General features: G+C 44.1%; 1 protein-coding gene and 1 long non-coding RNA gene across 2 annotated transcripts in view; one reads left to right on the top strand and one right to left on the bottom strand.

Moving 5' to 3' along the window:
* Positions 1-13,694: 13,694 nt before the first annotated feature.
* Positions 13,695-15,351, bottom strand: LOC138446875 (uncharacterized). Its single transcript, XR_011259587.1, has 2 exons — positions 14,692-15,351; positions 13,695-13,912 (listed from the first exon to the last, which is right to left on the bottom strand). It is a non-coding gene; the product is annotated as an uncharacterized lncRNA (long non-coding RNA).
* Positions 14,322-24,651, top strand: part of ZNF697 (zinc finger protein 697) — a 33,988-nt gene continuing 23,658 nt past the window's right edge. The window contains exon 1 of the mRNA XM_069602230.1: positions 14,322-14,497. The gene's annotated coding sequence lies outside the window, so the exon portion shown is untranslated. The remainder of the gene's footprint in view (positions 14,498-24,651) is intronic.

The raw sequence follows: 24,651 nt of genomic DNA, 5'->3' as shown, positions 1-24,651 counted from the left end.
TTGTTCTCTCTTCATTTTTCCTTTCCAACCAGATGAGTTTTATGTGAAGTATATTAAAGGAATTAAAACATATATATATATATACATATATATGTATATATATATATATATATATTTAAATCTGTTTCCCTGCACAGTGTCACATACTTTTGGTTTCAGAATTCAGCTGCCAATTTCAGGTCCTCTTGGAACTAGGGCAGGACTCTGATTACACCAAGAAACAGGCCTGTGTAGATCACAGAAACTCTCAGCTAAGATAAATCTGCAGCCCTGGGAATGTTTTTACATTTCTATCCAAGGAAGCTTCCTTCTTGAGTGGGAATAGAACCAGTTTACATTTCATCACTAGTTTTGAGAGTGTTGGTAGAAACGTGAGTGAAAGGGAACAGAATCTCGGGTTTATTCCCGGGATATTTGAGCGCATCTGTGGACTGAGGCCTGGGACAGCTGACCCTGCCTTTCTGGCTCTTCATTTGTGATTGTGCTCATGCCGCTGAAACTCTAAAACTCATTTTCCGTATCTCTATGAGGGTATTCATATCTACAGAATCTACCTCGTTGGGTCCCCTGAAGCTCAACTGAGATAAAAAATGTGAAAACATTTTTGTAAACTGGACAAAGTTGGCCATAGGTAAGCTGTTACCTTGTGAGAGGGGGAAAATGTTAGATTGGCAAAGAAGGGCTCCAATGAGAATCCTGACTTATATCACCCGTCAGCTTCTTGGCAACACTTCTCTTGAACACATGGCTCAGAATATATAAGGTAGTGAGGTATCGCTGAAAAGAGTAATGGCTTGGAAGTACGACTCTAGGTCAAGTTTCATTACCTCACTACACTGAGATATGTGAATTTGGGTAAATCGCTTAATCTTCCTTGTTTCTTTATCTGTAGATGTTTGGGCAAAAAAGCCTTATACATTCTATAAATATGAAACCCATGCTTTCAGACTTTCTAAGATATTTGTTGTGTCACTGAGTCATGTCCAACTCTTTTGTGACTCCATGGACTGCAGCCCACCAGGTTTCTCTGTTAGGATTTGCTGAAATATGCGTAGTGAAAGCTCAGGGACCTCTCATCCTCATGGCAGTGTCCTCTGGTGTCATACACCAGGCCTGACACATAGTAGGTGCTCAATAATAAATGTTGCATATAAGAATGACCACCCAATCACAGCAGTGACTGCTGTTATACTTATTTTAGTGTAATTTTAGTCACTTCAACAAAGATGAATGTTTAGATATAAAATTCCATATAATTAATAAGGTAATTAATAAGAAATACTTTTCTAAAACATTACCTAAATGAATCCATGAATCCAAAAAATGACTCTGATTTTGGTTTGAATAAACAGTGGTCATTCTGCCTTAACCAGGATATAATATTCAATTTCAAGATTTTCTGGAACTTGTCTACTGGATTTCTTCTAGCCCTAATGTGTGAGGTAATGCCAATCTTATTTCTATTTTTCCCTACCCTCATGCCCACCCCCTCATCCTCATTTTTACTTTCCAGGATGCTCCGCAGTAAATGCCAAGTCGTTTCTAAGCTCAGCATCTCTGAATATAAGATTTCTTCAACTCTCCCTTCCTCTGTCACCTTATCTAAATCCTCCTCCTCCTTTCAGGCTCAGCTTGAAACTTTACCAGAAATGTTTTCTGACCCATAAGATTGGGTTGGTAGCACGTTGGATGCTACTCTGATGCAGCTTATCTGCATCAGGCTATTTACCACATTAGGCCATTAAGGTAAAGGGGATCAGAACACAGACACTGAAGCTTTACTGCTGGGATTCCTAGCCCACTAGCAGGCTGAGCTGGGCAGGGATTGCCCCTTAAACAGCCTCTGTCATAGCGCTGTTGAGCATATTAAATGACTGAAGGAATCATATATGGAAGCACATAGAACAAGATTTGGTGCATAGTATCATATAACGTTTGCGGATTCTGGTGTTAAATGTTATTATCTGCTCAGTCAACTTGAGCCTACAAGACTCCTCAAGAGTAGGAAGCATGTTTTATTCACCGCTGTACCCTAGCACTGCAAATGCTTCATAAATAATTTTTGAATAAATGGAATTATCTTTTCTGCTTCACTGGAACTATACTGGGGGACCCTCTTACTAGTGATGAAGTCACAATGCTTCAAAGAAAAGAGAGGCCCAGTGGGTGGAAGGTACCTTTCAAGTCTGTGGATGCTAAAGCAACGCTATTCAAAATAGGATAAAGTTTTTGGTCACATCATTTAAAAAGCTGTGACTAGTGGTAAACTATAGGAAAATTGGCATGCCAGTGGAAGTGATAATTGATGCTGTTGTGTGTAGACACAGTAAAACAAAACAAAGCAGTGTAACGCCACTTCCTCCGGCAACCTCTAAGGACTGAGCCATTTTCTTTTCAATCTGTCTCATTATCCCAGTGCTGCATCCACAGCCCACACTCTTACGTTAGCAAAGTTTACAGAATCATTCAGTGGTAGAATTCTTGCCTCCCACGCGGGAGCCCTGGTTTGATTCCCAGCCAATGCATCATGCTCGTGTTTGGGCTTCCCTGGTGGCTCAGATGGTAAAGAGTCCACCCGCAATGTGGGAGACCTTGGTTCAATCCCTGGGTTGGGAAGGTCCCTTGGAGAAGGAAATGGCAACCCACTCCAGTATTCTTGCCTGAAGAATCCCCCGGACAGAAGATCCTTGTGGGCTAGAGTCCAAGGGGTCACAAAGAGTTGGACATGACTGAGCGACTAACATACACACAGTGTCGTGCAGGTCCGGGTTTATGCCTAGATCTCTAGCCTCAGTCATCACCATCCTGCAGGACTGTCTGCCCCATCCCCTACTCTATAGCATCTCCCTCACCTGATGTCCAGCCCCTCACTCAGAAAAGCTACTTCTATATCCATTCCTCTGTTGAAGATGTGTGCATACATCAGTGGAATACTTGTTCAGTCACTAAGTGGTGTCCAACTTTTTGTGATCCCATGAACTGCAGCATGCCTGGCTTTCCTGTCCTCCACCATCTTCCGGAGTTTGCTCAAGTTCATGCCCAGTGAGTTGGTGAAACTAACTAAGCACCTCATCCTCTGCAGCCCTCTTCTTCTCCTGCCTTCAATCTCTCCCAGCATCAGGGTCTTTTCCAATGAGCTGGCTCTTTGCATAAAGTGGCCAAAGTATTGGAGCTTCAGCTTCAGCATCCATCCTTTCAATGAATATTCAGGTTGATTTCCTTTAGGATTGACTAGTTTGATCTCCAGTGAAAGAGCCAATGGAATAATACTTGGCCATAAAAAGAATGAAATTGTGCCATTTGCAGTGACATGGATGGGCCCAGAAACTGTCACCCAGAGTGAAATAAGTCAGAGAAAAATAAATATTGTATACTAACACATATATGTGTAACCTGGAAAGATGGTATAGAGGAACTTATCTGAAAAGCAGAAATAGAGAAAAAGGCATAGAGGACAAGGGTATGGATACCAAGTGGGGAGGGAAGGTGGAGTAGATTGGGAGACTGGGATTGCCATATATACACTATTGATACTATGTATAGAATAGATAACTAAGGAGGGCTCCTCTGGTGGCTCAGTCAGTAGGGAATCTGCCTACAATACAGGAGACCCAGGTGCCATCCCAGGGTTGGGAAGATTCCCCTGGAGAAGGAAATGGCAACCCACTCCAGTATTCTTGTCTGGAAAATCCACAGGGTACACGAGTCAGACACAACTTGGTGACTCAATCACCACAATGAGAAGCTACTGTATATGAACGTATAACCTACTGTAGAGCATAGGGAACTCTACTCAGTGCTCTGCGGTGACCTAAATGGGAGGGAAATCCAAAATGAGGGATATATATATATGTATATATATATGTACTCCAATAAAAAAAGAACACCTACCTCTATTCTTTAAGACTCAGTTCTGGTGTCAGCACTGGGAAAGCAATCTCAGACAATCCCAGTTTCTCCTGTGCCCCAGTTTGCTATGTGAGCTCAGTCACAGCCATCTTCTCACGCGGGGTCATTTTCCCACCAGACTGCTATCAGGACACGCAGCTTTCATTCTGGAATCACGGGAACCAAGCACTGTGCACGGAAGGGAGAAAACGTACACTGACGCAACAAGTGTCCAACCCCCGAGTGAACGGATGGATGGATGGGTGGAACTGCACTGCTCTCCCCTTCACAGTCTCACTGTCAGTGTTCTTGTTCTTTCTTCTTGCCTCATGAGGCCTTACATTCAATCTCTGAGGTATGCTGCTGCTAAGTCACTTCAGTCGTGTCCGACTCTGTGCGACCCCATAGACGGCAGCCCACCAGGCTCCCCCGCCCCTGGGATTCTCCAGGCAAGAACACTGGAGTGGGTTGCCATTTCCTTCTCCAATGCATGAAAGTGAAAAGTGAAAGTGAAGTTGCTCAGTCATGTCCGACCCTCAGCGACCCCGCGGACTGCAGCCTTCCAGGCTCCTCCATCCAGGGGATTTTCCAGGCAAGAGTACTGGAGTGGGTTGCCATTGCCTTCTCCAGGAGATCTTCCCGACCCAGGGAATGAACCGAGGTCTTCCGCATTGTCGGTAGATGCTTCAAATGTAGCCTCTCAGAGACTCATTTTCCTTGTTTGTGAAACAGAGACAATTTGTGAATCTAAGCAAATAGATGATTCATTGTTTACAACACGTTCCACGTAGATGATCACATATCTGTAAATAACAGTTTTGTTTCTCTGTTTTTAATATTTATACCTTTGATTTTTCTTCTCTTGTTGGGTTGCCACAGGTTTCCAGTACCAAGTGGAAGAGTAGTAGCGATATTGGGTGTCCTTATTTTGCTTCTAATCTTAGAGAGAGAATATCTTTCTCCATTCTGTCAAATACAGACTTATTTTAGAAGATTAGTGGACCAAATATCTTTCTAATCTTTGGCATACATAGGTGATGGAAATCTATACATTAGTCTGTGTTACTGTTTATTTTTCTGTGGCTCAAAATTTATTATACTTCTCTCCCCATCCTTCAGGGATAAGGGGTTCCAGGGTATATGGAGCTCAGCAGAGCAATGACAACAAGCAGTCTTCTGCTCATGATCGGGGGGATAGGGGAGTCATGTGTCGGAGGCAGACTATTTGAAAGCCAGCCCGAGGCCCAGCTAATCCTGGTAAAATGCGCTCTTCCCTCTACTGCTTTTGATCAGATGGGAAATATTCCCACTTTCCCCTCCCCCAAATTCTCTTCCAGGGATTAAGATATTCAATGTCATTTTTATACAAAACAGTTTAATAAAAAGTTTACTTTTAAAAAGTGTATTCAATGGGGACTTCCCGGGTGGTCCAGTTGTTAAGAATTTGCCTTCCAATGCAGGAGACACAGGTTCCAGCCCTGGTCGTGGAACTATATCCCATGTGCCATGGAGAAACTAATCCCACATGCCACTATATTCCACATGCTACTATATCCCTCATGCCACGGAGCAACTAAGCTTGAGTGTCACAACTAAGCATCTATTCAGCCAAAAATAAATTTCAGAAAAAGAGACAGAGAGAAAAGTGCATCCAATGGACTTCTAAGGCATTATGCTAGTGAAATGAGTCAGAAAAAGATAAAAATAGATGATGTCACTTATAGGTGGAATTTCAAAATTCAACAAACTTACACACTACTACATATAAAATAGGCAAATGATAAGGACCTACTGTAAGGCAGAGGGAATTATACTCAGTATCTTGTATTAACTTAGAAAAGAATCTGAAAAAGAATATATAGATACAGTCATATAAATATATGACTGAATCACTTTGCTGTATACTTGAAATTAGCACAAGATTGTAAATTAACTATATTTCAGTTAAACAAGAACAAACAAAAATATAGCAAACTAGCAAATACAGCAAACAAGAAGCTGACTGACAGATATAGAGAACCAGTGGTTACCAGTAGGGAGGGGAAAGTGGGCAGGGGCACGATAGAGACAGGGATTAAGAAAGGCAAACTACTATGTATCAAATAAGCCTACAAGGATATATTGTACAACACAGGGAATATAACCCATATTTTATGATGACTATGATGGAATATAACCTTTAAAAATCACTACATTGTATACCTACAAGTCATATAACACTGAGCAGCAACTATATTTCCGTTTTAAAAAGGTATATCCAAGAGAGGTTGCCCACAATTGAACACTGATACTCCTCTCAGTTGCTTAAAAAATATTTCTTTATTAAATGTGCTCCACAGATATCTTTTCTGCATTTATAAGCTGAGTACTGTGCTAGATTCTTGGGACAAAACTATGAATAAGACGGATATAGAACTCACTGTCATGGAGTTTGTAGGCTACTTGCAGGAGAGAAAGGAAACAGGGAAAACAAAGGATAAAATGTTTCAAACATGAAAAGAATAAAAGACTAAGGAAGAAGAGGGGGAGATGGTTTTAGATAGAGCGGTCAGAGAAGGTCTCTATAATGAAGCGACATTTAAGTTTAGGATGAGAGAGAGCTCCCCTCAGAAAGGTTGGAACAGGAGTTGGGGCTGACTCTAGGCAAAAACCTACTAACAAGCGAATCAGGCTAAAGAATAACTGTAAGAGTTGAAAATCTTTTTTTTTTTTTAAACAAAAGAACCAGTAGAATGAGGAAAACATGACTGAGTTCTCCCAACAGTCAGGCACTGACTGATCCATGTGTCTGTGTCATTTCAGTCCTAGGAGGTCAGTTTATCATTCAGCCTGGATGATCGGATTAGAGAGCTGGCACTGTCAACATCAGGGGCTGTGCTGAGAGCACTTCATTGATAGTGTTGCCCTGTGAGTCTACTCCTGTCCTAGTCTCTCCTCTTTCCTGAGAATTTCCACCATGAGAAACACTGAGAAGTTGTCAGAATCTCCGCGTTTAGTCAGAATTATTTCTCTTGAAACAGGCAGAAATCCAACTCTAATTTATCACATTATGTTGTGTGGGGGGATAGATTTAGTCATTCATGTAACAGAGAAGAACAGGGATAGATTAGGAAAGACTGAATTGAAGGCCTCATATAAACACTGTTTCCTCCCTCTTTCTGCTTTTCTTTGCTTTGACTCCACTTTCAGGCCACACCCTCCAGCATCTCTAGTTTGTGTTGTCTTTTCAATTAGCAATTCCAGCAGGGAATGAGGGCTTCTTTAACCTTCGCTTCCGGGTCACATGCCCATGTCTGACCCCATTGCAGGTCTGGGATTTGGGAGGTGCTGACGGGCAGGTCTGGGTTACAGACCCAGACCTGGAACTGAGGATGCAGAGACAGAGGTGGGGGAAGGGTGACAGCTTCTTACAGACAAATCTACAGTTCTTTGATCAGTTTAGCTATTTTCACTTTAACTCTCAAGAAAGATTCTTATTGACTGTTTTCCTATGCGACCACAACTGCAATGGGAATTGGGGAGAGTTCCCCATCTGGGGACTGTATAACTTTCAGCTCCCACTTGCTAATGTAGTTCAGTGGTGTGGAGTTCTGCTGCACTCTAAACATTGACCTGAGGGGCTCAGTCTTTAAGGAAAGATTTTAGGGCTGATTCACCTTTCAGTCTTCAGCCTAATGGCTGCTATCGTGACCTCTGCCTGGGGGCAATTTGAATCAATGAACTGGGGGTAAAGAAGACTAAAGATAGGCCTCTTGAACCCAGGCTGTGTTCTAGCGTATAGCTCCTTTAATTAGGGTGACCTGTTTTAGAGCTGTCACTCCAGTGTAATTATTAATAGCACCCCTACTCACACTCAAAATTGCTCCATTTGGATGACAAATTATATAGTCACCCTACTTAAAATGGGGTTATTTCTTCCCTTTCTTAAACAGGAATGGCATAGCAGGAGGAGTCTGAGATAGACTCTGCAAATAGTCTTTCCATTATCAGGGGTTTGTTTTTGCTTTTTAATCTTCAAGCCTTTGCTGTCACTCTGGAAGGAGCAGAGAATTTCATTTTTCCTATCGGGCATGGCTCAATACATCTGATTCTTGACCATTTAAGTTTCCTGGCAAGAGGCAGAAAGAGCATCTTTTAGCCAGACTGTAATTTCTTCCTCATTGCTTCTACATAGGCCCAGGTTCAATATCAGCATGTCTGTTTCTTTCAGTTCAGTTCAGTTCAGTTCAGTCGTTCAGTCATGTCCGACTCTTTGCAACCCCATGAATTGCTGCACGCCAGGCCTCCCTGTTCATCACCATCCCCCGGAGTTCACTCAGACTCAAGTCCATCGAGTCAGTGATGCCATCCAGCCATCTCGTCCTCTGTTGTCCCCTTCTCCTCCTGCCCCCAATCCCTCCCAGCATCAGAGTCTTTTCCAATGAGTCAACTCTTTGCATGAGGTGGCCAAAGTACTGGAGCTTCAGCTTTAGCATCATTCCTTCCAAAGAAATCCCAGGGCTGATCTCCTTCAGAATGGACTGGTTGGATCTCCTTGCAGTCCAAGTGACTCTCAAGAGTCTTCTCCAACACCACAGTTCAAAAGCACCAATTCTTCAGTGCTCAGTTTTCTTCACAGTCCAACTCTCACATCCATACATGACTACTGGGAAAACAATAGTCTTGATTAGACGGACCTTTGTTGGCAAAGTAATGTCTCTGCTTTTCAATATGCTATCTAGGTTGGTCATAATTTTCCTTCCAAGGAGTAAGCGTCTTTTAATTTCATGGCTGCAGTCACCATCTGCAGTGATTTTGGAGCACAAGAAAATAAAGTCTGATACTGTTTCCCCATCTATTTGCCATGAAGTGATGGGACCAAATGCCATGATCTTAGTTTTCTGAATGCTGAGCTTTAAGCCAACTTTTTCACTCTCTTCTTTCACTTTCATCAAGAGGCTTTTGAGTTCCTCTTCACTTTCTGCCTTAAGGGTGGTGTCATCTGCATATCTGAGGTTATTGATATTTCTCCCGGCAATCTTGATTCCAGCTTGTGCTTCTTCCAGTCCAGTGTTTCTCATGATGTACTCTGCATATAAGTTAAATAAGCAGGGTAACAATATACAGCCTTGATGTACTCCTTTTCCTATTTGGAACCAGTCTGTTGTTCCGTGTCCAGTTCTAATTGTTGCTTCCTGACCTGCATATAGGTTTCTCAAGAGGCAGGTCAGGTGGTCTGGTATTCCCATCTCTTGAAGAATTTTCCACAGTTTATTCTGATCCACACAGTCAAAGGCTTTGGCATAATCAATAAAGCAGAAATAGATGTTTTTCTGGAACTCTCTTGCTTTTTCCATGATCCAGCAGATGTTGGCAATTTGATCTCTGGTTCCTCTGCCTTTTCTAAAACCAGCTTGAACATCAGGGAGTTCACGGTTCACGTATTGCTGAAGTCTGGCTTGGAGAATTTTGAGCATTACTTTACTAACATGTGAGATGAGTGCAATTGTGTGGTAGTTTGAGCATTCTTTGGCATTGCCTTTCTTTGGGATTGGAATGAAACCTGACCTATTCCAGTCCTGTGGCCACTGCTGAGTTTTCCAAATTTGCTGGCATATTGAATGAAGCACTTTCACAGCATCATCTTTTAGGATTTGAAACAGCTTAACTGAAATTCCATCACCTCCACTAGCTTTGTTTGTAGTGATGCTTTCTAAGGCCCTCTTGACTTCACATTCCAAGATGTCTGGCTCTAGATGAGTGATCACATCATCATGATTATCTGGGTCATGAAGATCTTTTTTTTACAGTTCTTCCGTGTATTCTTGCCACCTCTTCTTAATATCTTCTGCTTCTGTTAGGTCCAGACCATTTCTGTCCTTTATTGAGCCCATCTTTGCATGAAATGTTCCCTTGGTATCTCTAATTTTCTTGAAGAGATCTCTAGTCTTTTCCATTCTGTTGTTTCCCTCTATTTCTTTGCATTGATTGCTGAAGAAGGCTTTCTTATCTCTTCTTGCTATTCTTTGGAACTCTGCATTCAGATGCTTATATCTTTCCTTTTCTCCTTTGCTTTTTGCCTCTCTTCTTTTCACAGCTATTTGTAAGGCCTCCCCAGACAGCCATTTTGCTTTTTTTTCCATGGGGATGTTCTTGATCCCTGTTTCCTGTACAATGTCACAAACCTCCGTCCATAGTTCATCAGGCACTCTATCTATCAGATCTAGACTCTTAAATTTATTCCTGACTTCCACTGTATAATCATAAGCGATTCGATTTAGGTCATACCTGAATGCTCTAGTGGTTTTCCCTTCTTTCTTCAATTTAAGTCTGAATTTGGCAATAATCACACTAGGACCACGGCCTTGTCTAACTCAATGAAACCAAGTGATGCCTGCGGGGCCACCCAAGATGGGCAGGTCATGGTGGAGAGGCCTGACAGAATGTGGTCCACTGGAGAAAGGAATGGCAAGCCACTTCAGTATTCTTGCCTTGAGAACCCCATGAACAATATGAAAAGGCAAAATGATAGGATACCAAAAGAGGAACTCCCCAGGTCATTAGGTGCCCAATATGCTACTGGAGATCAGTGGAGAAATAACTCCAGAAAGAATGAAAGGATGGAGCCAAAGCAAAAACAATACCCAGTTGTTGATGTGACTGGTGATAGAAGCAAGGTCTGATGCTGTAAAGAGCAATATTGCATAGGAACCTGGAATGTCAGGTCCATGAATCAAGGCAAATTGGAAGTGGTCAAACAAGAGATGGCAAGGGTGAACGTCGGCATTCTAGGAATCAGCGGACTAAAATGGACTGGAATGGGTGAATTTAACTCAGATGACCATTATATCTACTACTGCGGGCAGGAATCCCTCAGAAGAAATGGAGTAGCCATCATGGTCAACAAAAGAGTCCGAAATGCAATACTTGGATGCAATCTCAAAAATGACAGAATGATCTCTGTTCGTCTCCAAGGCAAACCATTCACTATCATAGTTATCCAAGTCTATGCCCCAACCAGTAACGCTGAAGAAACTGAAGTTGAACGATTTTATGAAGACCTAAAAGATCTTTTAGAACTAACACCCAAAAAAGATGTCCTTTTCACTACAGAGGACTGGAATGCAAAAGTAGGAAGTCAAGAAACACCTGGAGTAACATGCAAATTTGTCCTTGGAATGCGGAATGAAGCAGGGCAAAGACTAATAGAGTTTTGCCAAGAAAATGCACTGGTCTGTTTCTTTAGAACATTTATAGAAACTACAGGGAGCCCAAACCTTTGAAAACCCTGACATATGTCAATCAAGACCGCTAAAACTCCACTCTTACAATGCTGGGGTCTGAGACCTTTCACTCAATTTTTTGATTACCATATCACAAGTACTTCCAATTTTCCAGCCCCATACAGAGGGGTCCTTTCTACTGTCACCCTTCCTCAACTTAGCCAATTGCACATTTAAGAATCTGCATCACAATACCGCATGACCAGCTAGCCCTATAGAACTCTTGGCCTGAGACAGGACTTAACTCAAAATAATGTAAGCCCAAAGAGAATGTTTTGGTTCATAAAACTAACTAAAAAGTCTAGGAGTATTTTGGCTTCAGGCATAATCAACAATAGCATAAGGATTTGCTTGTGATAGTATTCCGCCCCCCATACACATCTTTTCCTAGTTCTGCTTCTTCCGTTAGCTTATCTCTTGCACAGCAACAGAATAGATTCATTGGCACATGTTGATCTTGTATCCACCATGATCTGCCACTCTCTAACCCACAACAACTAAGGACTGAGAATGGAATTATTTTCCCAAAGTTCCTGTTATCAAAAAAGGGAGATGGATGCTCTCAAGGGTAAGAAAAACAATAGTTGTCCACCTTATACTTGAAAGCTTAAAAAATGTAGGTGCAATTTCCCATTTTGAAAGGTGAGGATGAAAATAGTTATCTAGTCTGTGTCAAAGTAAAGTTAAAAAAAAAAAAAAAGCAAGGGTAAAATATTTGCTTACTTTACTAATAAAATAATACCCAAACCCACAGTCGTAAAAGCTTAGATTTTTCTGAAGTTGCTGAGTGCTTTTGGAACTTGTCATCAAGTTGGAGAACTTGACATCCATCTTCTAACAGCTGGGGAGCCCTTCTTTCCCCCCTTTATCCGATTATCTATTACCTTCCCCTGAGGACAAGGAGTGTGGGGGAGCGCCGATGACGAGGGAGAAAGGAATGTCATTTCTGTCTGGTCTCAGACTCTGCATATTTTTGCTGGGAATGTGCAGTTTATTAATCGCAACCTCAATATCTTCAGCAATGATCCGTAACAGGAATTAGTTAATTCAACAAGTATTTGTTGAATGCCTAATTCTTTACCCTTTCTCTCTTCTCTGTCTTCACCCTCTGTCTGTCTCCAAGTCCTTTCCCATCAGCATTTAAACATCCCCAAGGAGCTCTCATGTTAAAAACCAAATAAAACTCCTACAAACAGAGAATGCTCCTTAGATCCTACTTCCTTCCCAGCTACCCCCACCCCCTACACAACCACATTTCACACACTAAGCATCCTGATGTACTATCTGCATTTTCCTGTCTCCCATTCCCTCTTCTGGTCACTCTTGTCCTACTCCTGTTCTCACTGGAACAAAAGAGTTTATGTAAAGGGCACCACTTTTGGGGAACACAGACATCTTCGTTAAATACCGCGCGGTAATTGTCTGTGTGATGTTAAGTAGAGTGAACTTCTTGAGGGTAAGACTCGAGGGCATGCATGCTCAGTGGATCAGTTGTGTCCAACTCTTTTTGATGCTATGGACTGCAGCCCACCAGACTCCTCTGTCCATGGAATATTCCAGGCAAGAGTACTAGAGTTGCATGTCATTTCCAACTCCAGGGGATCTTCCTGATCCAGGGATCAAATCTGCATCTCCTGCATTGGCACTTGAAGCCAGAGGGTAAGACATAGCTTGCAGTTGTTACTCAGTAGGTATCCTGTTAAATGTTATCATTTGTCTACTCTAGGCATAGTGACTAGTAAGAGTTAAACTGATCTTTGTTAAAGTAATGAATTAACTTGGGTTGGCAAAATAAAATGGGGAGCAGGTTTGATATGGGATACAGATAGTGAAGTTTCAGGTATCATGAGCTGAAGTTAGAGATGTAGAAGGAGGAGAGGGTACCATATTAGAAGCATCGCAGAAAACAGCTTCAACCAAGGCCTGGTAGATAATGTTAAATGCTTCAAGAGGGTATATCATTTTTTTTTTCCCCCAAGCTGAACCCTAGAAAAGGTCGACAGATTTGCCAAACCATCATCACCAATATATCTTTTGGGAGAGGGGCACGCTTTCACTGGAATGTTACCAGACTGCAAACCGTTAAGGAATAGTAATTTGTAGGGAATGGAAAATTCGAGGATCACAGCACCGTTCATTTAGGTGGATAATGGACTCAGTGCCATGCAACAGGAGCTCCTGGAAGGGAAGCAAGCATATCTTCATGCTTCGCATCAGTTCTACACCTTAAATTAATCCAGCCCATTCCATGCCTGTGGCCAGTCATGTAATCTCTAAGTGGCCCTTCCTTGATTTTCCCAAGAGGTTCCTGGGAATTACATAGGAATTTGTGGAGGATGTTACAGACCCTTGATAGTCTGAAAGCAGTTTCTCTGTTGTAGGCAACCTCCTCCTTCCCTAACCCCTTCACAGGCTCTACAGTGGCCACCACGACCGTTTTGTAGAACCCAGGAAACCGAATCCTAAAAGGTGAAAGGAAAAGATAAGCAGAGAGCCCAGCAAGTTCCTCATTCAAGAGCACATGGGTTTTTACGTGTCTTAGAGTTAATTCATGTAGTTTGTTTTTAATCTCTTAGTTGAATTACTTTTCTTGAAAAGATGCCTGGGACAAGGCCAACATCGCAGGGAGGAATGCCACTGGGTCAGGATCTGGGAACAATCAGCTCTTCTGGTTTTAAGGATGAAGCGCCAAGATCTTAAGGAATCTGAATTCCTGGTGAGCAGTCAACTTCGTTCATTCGCCCCCAGCAGCATTCCGGTGACTTAAAACAGAAAAAAGAAAATCTATTTAAAAAAACCCAGTTGACCTAAAGCGAACCCATCCCCAACGTCTTCATTTCTTAAAAAAAAAGGGCCTCTCCCATCGCAGTTCCCCGGCACACAGCGACAGATCAGTGGCAGGACTCTACTCGGGACTAGGGCGCCCGGCGCCCACCCGAGCCGCAGGCTAGGCGCGAGCCCAGGGTCCGACCCTCCCGCCGCTCCCTTCTCGGGAGCGCTTCGGGGAAGGCGGGAGCGCCTCTCCTCCGGGCCCGGGGTCCTAGTCCGGCCGGGGCTGCCTCCCGGGCGCCCGCTGCCGTGGTGGCAGGAAGTCCCCGGGAACTACAAATCGAGGCATGCTGGGAACATTCCCCTGCTCCTCCCAGGAAATGTCCTTTGTCCAGCCCTACAGGAAGCCCCAGTGAGGAGTCAGCCGGGCAACCAGCCAGTCTGCCAGCCAGCCCGCGGCCGCTGCACCCGCCGCCGCCGCCGCCGCAGCAGCAGCACAAGGGCAGTCGCGCCGCGGCGCGGGGCTTGGGCCCGGGCGCGCGGTGCCCTCGCCCCTTGCCGCGCCCGCCGCCGCGCAGGTAGGAGCGTGGCTGCGGCTGGGCTCCCACGCCGCCCGGGGATGGGGCTGATCAGGACCCGACCGGACTGCTGCGGGGATGGGGCGTGCGCCCCGGAGCGGATGGCCGTACCGCTGGGCGAACTTGTACCGTTGTCTGTTCCCGCGGGGCGCAGGGGCCCCGGGACTGTGGGCGCAGGGTGGGGGTGTACTTACGGCCCCCCAAGCCGGGACCGAGCTCCTTTCGGGGTCTGTGGCGAGGGGCGGGGAGAATGAGGCTAAGTAGCGAGCGAGGAGGCAGCGTTTGGAGAGGCAGTCAGACCGTCCCGCCGACCACCGAAGGGGGCATCCGAGACCCTCGGAAAAAAACGAAGCCCAGGGAGGAGCTTGGGAGGCAAGGAGAAGGTGAAGGGCTTTGTGTGCAGCTGCGGACGGGGACCGACTGCACCCCCTCGCCGTGTCTCCCCGCGCCCCCAGCCCCACTTGGGGCTATGGACAGTGGGGATGGGAGACTCCGAGGAAGGCCAGCGGGTCATCTCGGGTCCTTGTGAAACGTGTACTCCCTTTTCCTCTCAGCTGCATTCTAACCTGACTCGGAGTAGCGGCTTGGGCTGCCATCAGACTGGACAAATGGCACAATGGGGATGAGAGGGTAGATGGGGCAGCAGCAGCTCGCCGTCCTGGGAGTGGTCGCCGCCGTTTAGCTCCGGTAGACTTTGCACCCTGAAACGCCCACGTCGCCGGTGTGGCCAGGCTTGTACCGTCACCCAGGGAGAATGCCGAGACGGAGGACTGTCAGTGGAGGCACCGTGTGAAGCGTGATGGGAGGAGAGGACGAGTAAGAGGTTGAGGGGGAGAGTCAGCGCCAACAGAGTCAGCTGAGTGTACCTGATGGCCACGTTTCGAGATCGGATGGCTACTTCCTCTGGGACTTTCCGATTTTCCTTTTTCCTAACCGCCCCGTCCCTACCCCAAATAATGAATCACCCACCCTTTGCTACGTGAGCTGGATTCAATCTGGTGGTGTTTATCTTTGCTCTGATAGCTGGCCTGTTTGTCCTTTACCTGTGGGTTGACTTGAATACTCTGCATCCCCGATGGCGTTATCCTCCCCTCGTGGGATTCAGGGTGTGGTGAAGGCGGTTGGATAATGGCTACTGTAATGGATGAGTGGGAAACTTTGAACACAGCCCAGGTGTTACTGCTGTGTACCTGAACTCCCTCGCCTAAGCAGCCCGTTTCTCCTTTCTACCCCCACCCTCGCCCCCTACTTCTGTTTAGTTTACTGCTCTACAAGTATTTTTACCCTCTGAGCCACCAGGAAAGCCCAAGAATACAGCAGTGGGTAGCCTATCCCTTTTCCAGCAGATCTTCCTGACCCAGGAATTGAACCGGGGTCTCCTGCATTTCCGTTGACTTTACCTGCTCAGCTACCAGGAAAGCCTTCTCTTAAGCCAACATAGGGATATTATTTAATGTGGCGTATGTTTTAAGAGTCAAATGAATCTTTAAAGATGGTATTTGGGTGGTAAGGCAGGGATACCCAAGGCTCTTGATGATGTAGGCACAGAGCCCTGTCTCCTATATAAATAGCTTGTGGGGAAAAACAAACCCTTCCCACTGGCTTCTCTGGAAGAGATGAGACATCTGGAGTGACTTAAGAATGGAGGGGGGAAAAACCCAGTTGTTGAGGCTGAAGACATGAGGATGGCAAAATAAAGAGAACACGCTCTGTGAATTTAGAAGATTTTCAATTGGAGCATATTGGCTGTGTGTGTGTGTGTGTGTGTGTGTGTGTGTGTTGGAGGTTATTGCTGGGGGAAATTTGATATTCAAAGTTTAACTGGGCCCCAAGAAGAATATGATGATACCATAGTGAACAAAGGTCATAAATGGGAAGTCAGGCTACCTTTTACAGAAAGGGGAACATAGATGGCCTTCAAAAATGACTGGGATTAAGGGAATGAATGGAAAGAAATCCGGTTGAGAAGCACTGGTGATGGAACTGAATTGGCCTGGGAAGGGTGACCTCGCCAAAGGTTGCATGACTAAGGATGATGGAGTTGCATCACATTTCCTCTCCTTCCCCTCAAAGCTCTTTGGATTTCCTCTGAAGCTACACATTTGCCCAATTTCTCATGTCTAGTTAAGGCAAGGAGAACGGGTAAAAGCTGGGTAAAGATGATAAAGCAAGAAAGATCTTGCCTGTTCATGTAGAGTGAGAAAAAACAAAACAAAACCCGGCAATGTCATTAAGAGGTCTGGAGCCTGATCCTGTGTTAATGCCATTTGGGCTTTTCCTTTGATCTGTGCTCCTACTTCTTTTTTTCTTTTTCTTCATTCTGCACAGCTCCCCCGCCCCCTGCCCTGCCCCACCTCTTTCCTAACAGGTTTCTTAGTACATAGTATGTAGTGTTAATGTAATCAGAAAGGTAACTCCAGAGTTTGGCATTCAAAACCCTTAACAATTCAGTGCTTACCTACCTCTGTTCTCCACTGGATCTGGGCCACTCATATTACCTATCCATTCTGGCAGCAAACAGCTCCCTAAGTCTGAGATGCAGCATTCTTCCACCTGTGTGTTTCCATCAAGTTGAACTCCATGCCTGTTGGGCATCCCTGCCCTGCCCTGATTATTGTCTCCAAATTCTAGCCCAGCTGGTGCAGAAGTCTTACAGAAGTCTTCCTAGACCTCCCAGTCAGAATCCATCTTATCCCCATTGTACTCTGCATCCTCTGAAGGATACCCATCTCTGGTCTGCCTTGTGATAGGTCAATGTTCTCCTTCTCTCCTTCAAAATGTAAATCCCTGAGGGCAACGGCTCTGCACCCTATACTTTAAACCTAACAAGTGCACAGAGGATGCTATTTGAAAAACATGACTAAATGAAGTAATGAGTGAAAGAACTGAAAAAAATACATACGTCTTAATTTATCTCTTTATGTGAAAAGGATGAAGTCTTTTTACAGACCTATAAGGATTCACTGCAGATGTGACTCTAAAGCATCTAGCCTTTTTCGTTTTGTTCTTGCGTTTGGAGACCCTAAATGGATCTGTTACAGAGTCTAGTACAAAGACACTCATTAAGAGTTGTTGAATAGGGTCTTAGCTAGCCTAAATTTTAAAACTCTATAGGCAGGATATAGAATGGATTAATCCTAAGGGGATAACCAGTGACTTTTGCCATGTTCTTGGAGGTGATATTTTCTTCTCAGTTGTGAAAGTTCATTGTGCTTTCTAGAAAGTAGCGCTACAAAGATCATCCTGCTGTTTGCAACTAAGCCAATGACTCCCATCACGTCACTTTGACTTTTATAGCCCAAGCAGTCTACTAGGATTAAAATGTGGCATATAGAAGTTCAAGACAGATCAGACTTTCAAACATTCTGTAAAGACATTGCAGTTTTGTAGTTGCTCATTTATCTCTAACTGGAAAGCTTTTAATGCTTTTTTTTTTTAATGTGATGACAAGAGTTACTGTTTAAACGTTTAAACATTTACTATTGAATGTTTAAAATGTATCAACTATTGTTGCTTAGTTGCTAAGTCATATCTGACTCTTTGTGACCCCATGGACTGCAGTCTGCCAGGCTCCTCTGTCCGTGGGATTTCCCAGACATGAATCCTGGAGTGGGCATTTATGATAGATTTCTAAGGGATCTATCTGACCCAGGGATTGAACCCACATCTCCTGCTTGGCAGGTGGATTCTTTACCACTGAGCCACCTGTTTTTTATGCTTTTTTTTTTTTTAATGTGATGAAGGAATTACTGTTTATTGGACATCTATGTATTAGCTATTACTCTAAAGAATTTCTATGCATTGTCTTAATCGGATGATTTATATATTATAATCATCTCTGTTCTAAAAAGGAGGAAACTGGGTCTCAGAGAGAAATTAGGGATCTTGCTTGGAGTCCCAGATGCTGGAGATAGACTGGAATTTAGGTCTGTTTTCGAAACGGGTGTGTCTTTGTTTTCCCTGGGAGAAAACTGGTGGATCTGTGTTCTTCCTCTGAGGTTCTTCACTTTACAGATTTCCTTCCTGGAATATTGTTGGGCTTCTAAATGCATCCTAATGGATCTCCTGTGAGAGGCTTGGGTTTTTCATACATTCGTTATTTTTATACCCTCATAATCCCGTGGCCATCATTTGGAAAGACCAGGTTCAGAATCCATAATAAGACCTTTGGGCAGAGAACTGTTTCCCTGGAATTCTTTCCCCTTTTCTCACAGCCTATTATCTGAATTCTTTCTGTCTTCCCTCCAAGGCAAGTCTCACCCTTTGCCCCTTCTGTAGCCTTTCTTGACCACTCCAGGCTATATTCAGGCTCTCCTCTAACCTTTGGCATTGCCTGAAATACCTGAGGCTCAGTGTCTTCTTGATGAGTGTAGACTTGAATGAGCCCCCACCGTGTGCTGGAACATTTGCCTATTCTCTGGACTGCATGTCCAGAACACACCCCAGCATATGGTGGACTTTCAGGAATTGTGAGTTGGTAATGAACTGGAAATGACTCAAAATGCAAAAGTGTAGGCATGAAACATTATTTGCATGTTGCCAGTTTGTAAGAGAGATCAGAGGGTCATTTTCTTAGTTATTATAATTTTCATCCTTTTCACCAGACTGCCTGAAAAATTAAGCACCGTCTGGAAATAAATGAGAGCAGATCTGGGTATTGCTCAGTTGTATGAGCTTGAGCAGTGCTAAACGATGATGGTGTTTTATTGATGTTGGGTAGATGGGCCTCCCTGGTGGCTCAGCTGGTAAAGAATCTGCCCGCAATGCGGGAGACCTGGGTTCGACCGCTGGGTTGGGAAGATCCCCTGGAGACGGGAATGGCTACCCACTTCAATATTCTGGCCTGAAGAATTCCATGGACTGCAGTCCATGAGGTCGCAGAGTCAGACCCGACTGAGGGACTTTCACTTCACAGCCTGGGTGGGGTCACAGGTTCAGTAACTTCCCCCTTGCTGTCATGCACACCTTCTGCCATATCTCCTCGGAGAGGCCTTTATGGTGCACATCAGAGAAAATTGGAAGGGTTTCCCTGCTGCTGCAGATATGTGGGGGTGGGAGGGTGGAAAAAGGGCTGGAATGAGGAAGGAAGAGAGTTCCTTCTATTTTTACCTCTGAGAAGAGTAGCATGATTTGTATGGGGTATGGAATTGGGTTTTATTGTATCATGTATTAATGGGAATGTTAAAAAGATCAGCAGCTGCTCCTCTGTGGGTGAAGAGGCTTTGCCACAAGATGGCTTTGCCTTCTCCTGAGGCTGACTGTGCCTCCTTTTCCCTGACCTCAAGGCCCCACAGTGCTGTGGACGCCTTGGTACAAACACAGTGTGTGTGGGTTCTTAAAAGCACATCAGTCATTTTAAATGAGGATAGGGCAGTTCTTGGGCTTCCCAGGTGGTGCTAGTGGTAAAGAACTCACCTGCTAATGCAGGAGACTAGAGACTCGGGTTCAGTCCCTGAGTCAGGGAGCTCCCCTGGAGGTGGGTATGGCAACCCACTCCAGTAGTCTTGGCCGGAGAATCCCATGGACAGAGGAGTCTGGCCAGCTACAGTCCACAGGGTCACAAGGAGTCACTGAAGCAGCTTTGCATGGACACAGTTCTTGGGGTCCCTGCACTTGTTCAGCAAGTCATGCACAATACACCCAGAGGCTGGCAACAATGTTCCAGTCAGATGTGTGGAGCACCACCTGCAGGTCTCTAGTTTCCCCTTCCTGCAGTGTATGTCAAGTCGGGGTCATGTGCACACAGCTCTAATTTGCTAAAATGTGTGTAAAGGGGAAAAGAGCCTACGTTCATTCAGAGAGGCATTTGAAATATATTTTCTCCCCAGAACTTTGTCAGCATCTTATCCAGACTTACAAAACAAGAACCATTCTTTCTGGGTTTTATTAATAAGAATCGTATCACTTTGGTCTCAGTGTCCTGCCTATTTGGGAGGTTAGCTCATCTCTGATGCTTGATCATGCTTAAACACGACACTCTGGGAAGAACACCTTTCCAGTTAGTCAACTTTTTCCAACAGGTAAGAACCTTGGTGAATTTCAAAGAATCTCTTAAGGGGCAAAAAAAATCCCTCATGCCGGTATTGACAATGATTTCTGGTAGCAGTAAGTAGTTTTGAAAGCAGTGGGTTTTAGAAAGTATTTCATCTGAATGTAATCTCCACAAGGCAGAACTTAGTGTAACGGGTAGCACATGGTACATGTTAAAAAAAAAAATTGCTGAACGAATCGATGTATTATACTTTAAAACATTTCACTTTGATGCTTTCCTAGTATGATGGCCCTGCCAATTTTTTATAAAGAGATATGGTAAAGGGTGTAGCTTATGTATGATATTAGATGGGGAAAGGACCTTTTATATGTACATATACATTTTTTTTAAATGGATTTTATTTTTAAAAATTTAAAAATTATTTTAAAAACATTTGGCTGCATTGGATCTTAGCTACAGCAAGCAGCATCTTTGCTGTGCCAGGTGAGATCTTTCCTTGGGGTGCACAGACTCTCTAGTTGTGTCTTGTGGGATCCAGAGTGCTTGAGCTTCAGTAGTTGTGGCAGCCAGGCGTAGCTGCTCCGTGGCATGTGGGATCTTAGCTCCCCGACCACGGACTGAAGCTGTGACCCCTGTATTGCAAGGTGGATTCTTAGTCACTGGGCCACCAGGGAAGTCCCTTAGACTTTATTTTTTAGAGCACTTTTAGGCGCACGGCAGTATTTTATTTTATTTTATTTTTCTATTTTTGGCTGTGCTGGGTCTTCGTTGCTGCATGGATTTTCTCTGGTTGTGGTGAGAGGAGGACTGCTCTTGGTTGCAGTGTATGGACTTATTGCGGTGCCTTCTCTTATTGTGGAGTACGGGCTCTGGGGGGGGAGGTGGCCTTCAGAAGCTGCAGTCCCTGGGTCCTAGAGCATAGGCTCAGTTGTTGTGCACCCTGGCTTAGTTGCTCTGTGGCATGTGGGGTCTTCCCAGACCAGAGATTGAACAGGTGGTCTGGCATTGGCAGGTGAATTCTTTGCCACTGAGCCACCAGGAAAGCCCTCACAACTATATTGAGCAGAAAATACAGAGAGTTCCCATATGCTCTCTGTGTCTTTTCATGATTTGATAGCTCATTTCTTTTTAACTCCGAATAATATCGTTTGAATGTACCACAGCTTATCCATTCACCTACTGTGGACATCTCGGTTGCTTCTAAGTTTTGGCAATTATGAATAAAGCTCCCATAAACTTCCATTCGTGGAGACGTAAGTTTTCAACTTACTTGCATAAATAGCCAGGCATACAATTGCTAGATTTCACCAATGCAATGGACATGATCTTGAGCAAACTTCAGGAGACGGTGAGGGACAGAGAGGCCTGTCCCTCTGCAGTCCATAGGGTCACAGAGAGTCGGACACGACTGGGTGACTGAACAAAAACATAACATGCTTAGTTTTCTAAGAAACTGACAAATTCTCTTTCAGAGTGATTGTGTCATTTTGCCTCTTTTGTCAGCCGTGAATAAGAGTTCCTGTTCTTATACATCCTCACCAGTATAAAGTGTTGTCAATGTTTTGGCTGTTTTGCTGTTCTAATAGGTGGTGGTGGTTGTTCATTCGCTCAGTCATGTCTGACTCTTTACAACCTGGTGGACTGCAGCAGGCCAGGTCTCCCTGTATCTCACCATCTCCCAGAGCTTGCTCAAATGCAAGTCTATTGAGTTGGTGATGCCATCCAACCATCTCATCCACCGTCATCCCCTTTTCTTCCTGCCTTCAATCTTTCCCAGCATCAAGGTCTTTTCAATGAGTCATTTCTTCACATCAGGTGGCCAAAGTATTGGAGCTTCAGCTTCAACATCAGTCCTTCCAAGGAATATTCAGGGTTGATTTCCTTTAGGATTGACTGGTTTGATCTCCTTGCTGTCCAAGGAACTCAAGAGTCTTCTCTAGTATCACAATTCAAAAGCATCAATTCTTCAGTAGTATATCATTAATTTACAGTTCCATAGTGACATAAGAAAACCTGTGGCCTCTGCATTGAAAGTGTGGAGTTTTAACCACAGGACCACCAGGGAAATCCCTGCTTATTTTTAAATTAAGTTACTCATTTTCTTACTGTTAAGTTTTAAGAATTCTCTGTATATTTTGGATAATAGTCCTTTATCAGATATGTGTTGTGCAGATATTTTCTCCCAGCTTAGGTTCTCATTCTCTTGATATATTTTCATATATATGAACTTTTCTTATATTTTTCTTTTTGAGAAGTATACCAGATCTACTTTAATATAAAACAGGTTTACCCCAGAAATGAAGACAGATAGTGTGAAACAAACTTGAAGTAATGCTCCCCTACTTAAAAAAAAATTATTTGTTTCCTGTATTTTTGGCTGTGCTGTCTTCTTTGCTGCATATGGCTTTCTCTGGTTGCGGCTGGTAGGGGCTGCTCGCGAGCTGTGGTGGCCAGGTTTCTCATTGTGGCGGCTTCTGTTGTGGAGTGCAGGCTCTAGGTGCCTGGGCTTCAGTAGCTGTGGCTCCCAGGCTCTAGACCACAGGCCCAGTAGTTGTGGCCGCCAGCTTAGTTGCCTTGAGGCATGGGGAACCAGACCAGGGATTGAATCTCCTGCATTGGTGAGTGAATTCTTAACCACTGGACCACCAGGGAAGTCCCCTACTGTTTTTTTAATAAGGTAAATGCCAATTAAATTTAACCATATGGTGGCCACAGCCTTGGGGGCAGTTACCATAGGAACTGTTTTATTTCTGTTTCCCCATTCCCTCATAGGTACTTGCATTTGTTGACTGAATTAGTGGATTAGTAAATATTTCTGGTCACCTACTTCCTAAGTGGCACATACCCATTTAAAAAACTGCTTTAAGAGCCTATGTTTGTCTCATAGCTTAATTATGGACCCTTAGGAAAGGGTTTGGAGAAGGCAATGGCACCCCACTCCAGTACTCTTGCCTGGAAAATCCCCTGGACGGAGAAGCCTGGTAGGCTGCAGTCCATGGGGTCGCTGAGGGTCAGACACAATTGAGCTACTTCACTTTCCTGCCTTGGGGAAGGAAATGGCAACCCACTCCAGTGTTCTGCCTGGAGAATCCCAGGGATGGGGGAGCCTGGTAGGCTGCTGTCTATGGGGTCGCACAGAGTTGAACACGACTGAAGCGACTTAGCAGCAGCAGCAGCAGCAGCAGGAAAGGGTTTCTGTAGGCTGATGACTATAAGTGAGAAGAGAAATCAAGATATGCGGATCCTTCCTGTCAGAGCCAGCAAACAAAACAGAATCCCAAAGCCCATGAAAACTGCTGGAGAATAAACTCTGGTCTGAGTAGACGCTCTAATAATAAATATTGAATACAGATTTCTCCTGTATTTGATGGTGCTTCCTGTTGCCCTCTCCTCCCAAGCAACTTTTTATTTAGTCTCCTGACTACTTTGTAAAAGTTGAATGTTGATCTTTTCTCATCCTCATTTAATTTCTGTTGGTTCTAGTCCTGTCTTTCCTGCAGGGATGGGAGAGAAGCAGTTGTCCTGTCCGACTAGGAGAGCCCAGGAACAACCACGGATCCACACACAGCTCTAGGCCACCTCTTCTCTGTATTAGCAACTGTTAAGTTGCTTGTTGAAGCCTTGGAGAGGAGGCAGGACACGCACAAGACTATTCGATGCCAACAAGGGCTGCTGTCATTTGGCCATGGGACTCGGGATTCTCTTTTGAGAAGGTTCTAACTTTTGAAGCTAATCACCACTCTCATATCTACCTGTGTAGCAAGATAATTAAGCATGCTTGGCTCCTGGTGCTGACAGGTTACTGGATCCAGTTAGGACAGCTAGCTTGTTTCCAGGGCTCTCTGCCTAACATAATCTTGGCCAGATCACTAGATTTCCTGGTCCTATTAGTCCTTCATTTTGAGACTGAGGAAGGAAATAATTAGCTCTAACTTTATCCATTTAAAGAACTATTTGACAGTTTGGGAATGGCAGATGTAATATAATATATACAGAATGAATATATATATATATAGTCTAATATAGAGAATGAATAAACTAAAAGATCCTACTGTATAGCACAGAGAACTATATACAGTATCCTGTAGTAAAACATAATGGAAAAGATTTTGAAAAATAATGTATGTGTATATATATGGTATATATATATATATACACATGT

This window comes from Ovis canadensis, chromosome 1 (genome assembly GCF_042477335.2).
Source record: "Ovis canadensis isolate MfBH-ARS-UI-01 breed Bighorn chromosome 1, ARS-UI_OviCan_v2, whole genome shotgun sequence".
In the NCBI taxonomy this organism is placed as follows: Eukaryota; Metazoa; Chordata; class Mammalia; order Artiodactyla; family Bovidae; genus Ovis; species Ovis canadensis.
The sequence above is the reverse complement of the archived record's forward strand: the minus strand, read 5'-3'. Positions and strand labels throughout refer to the sequence as shown.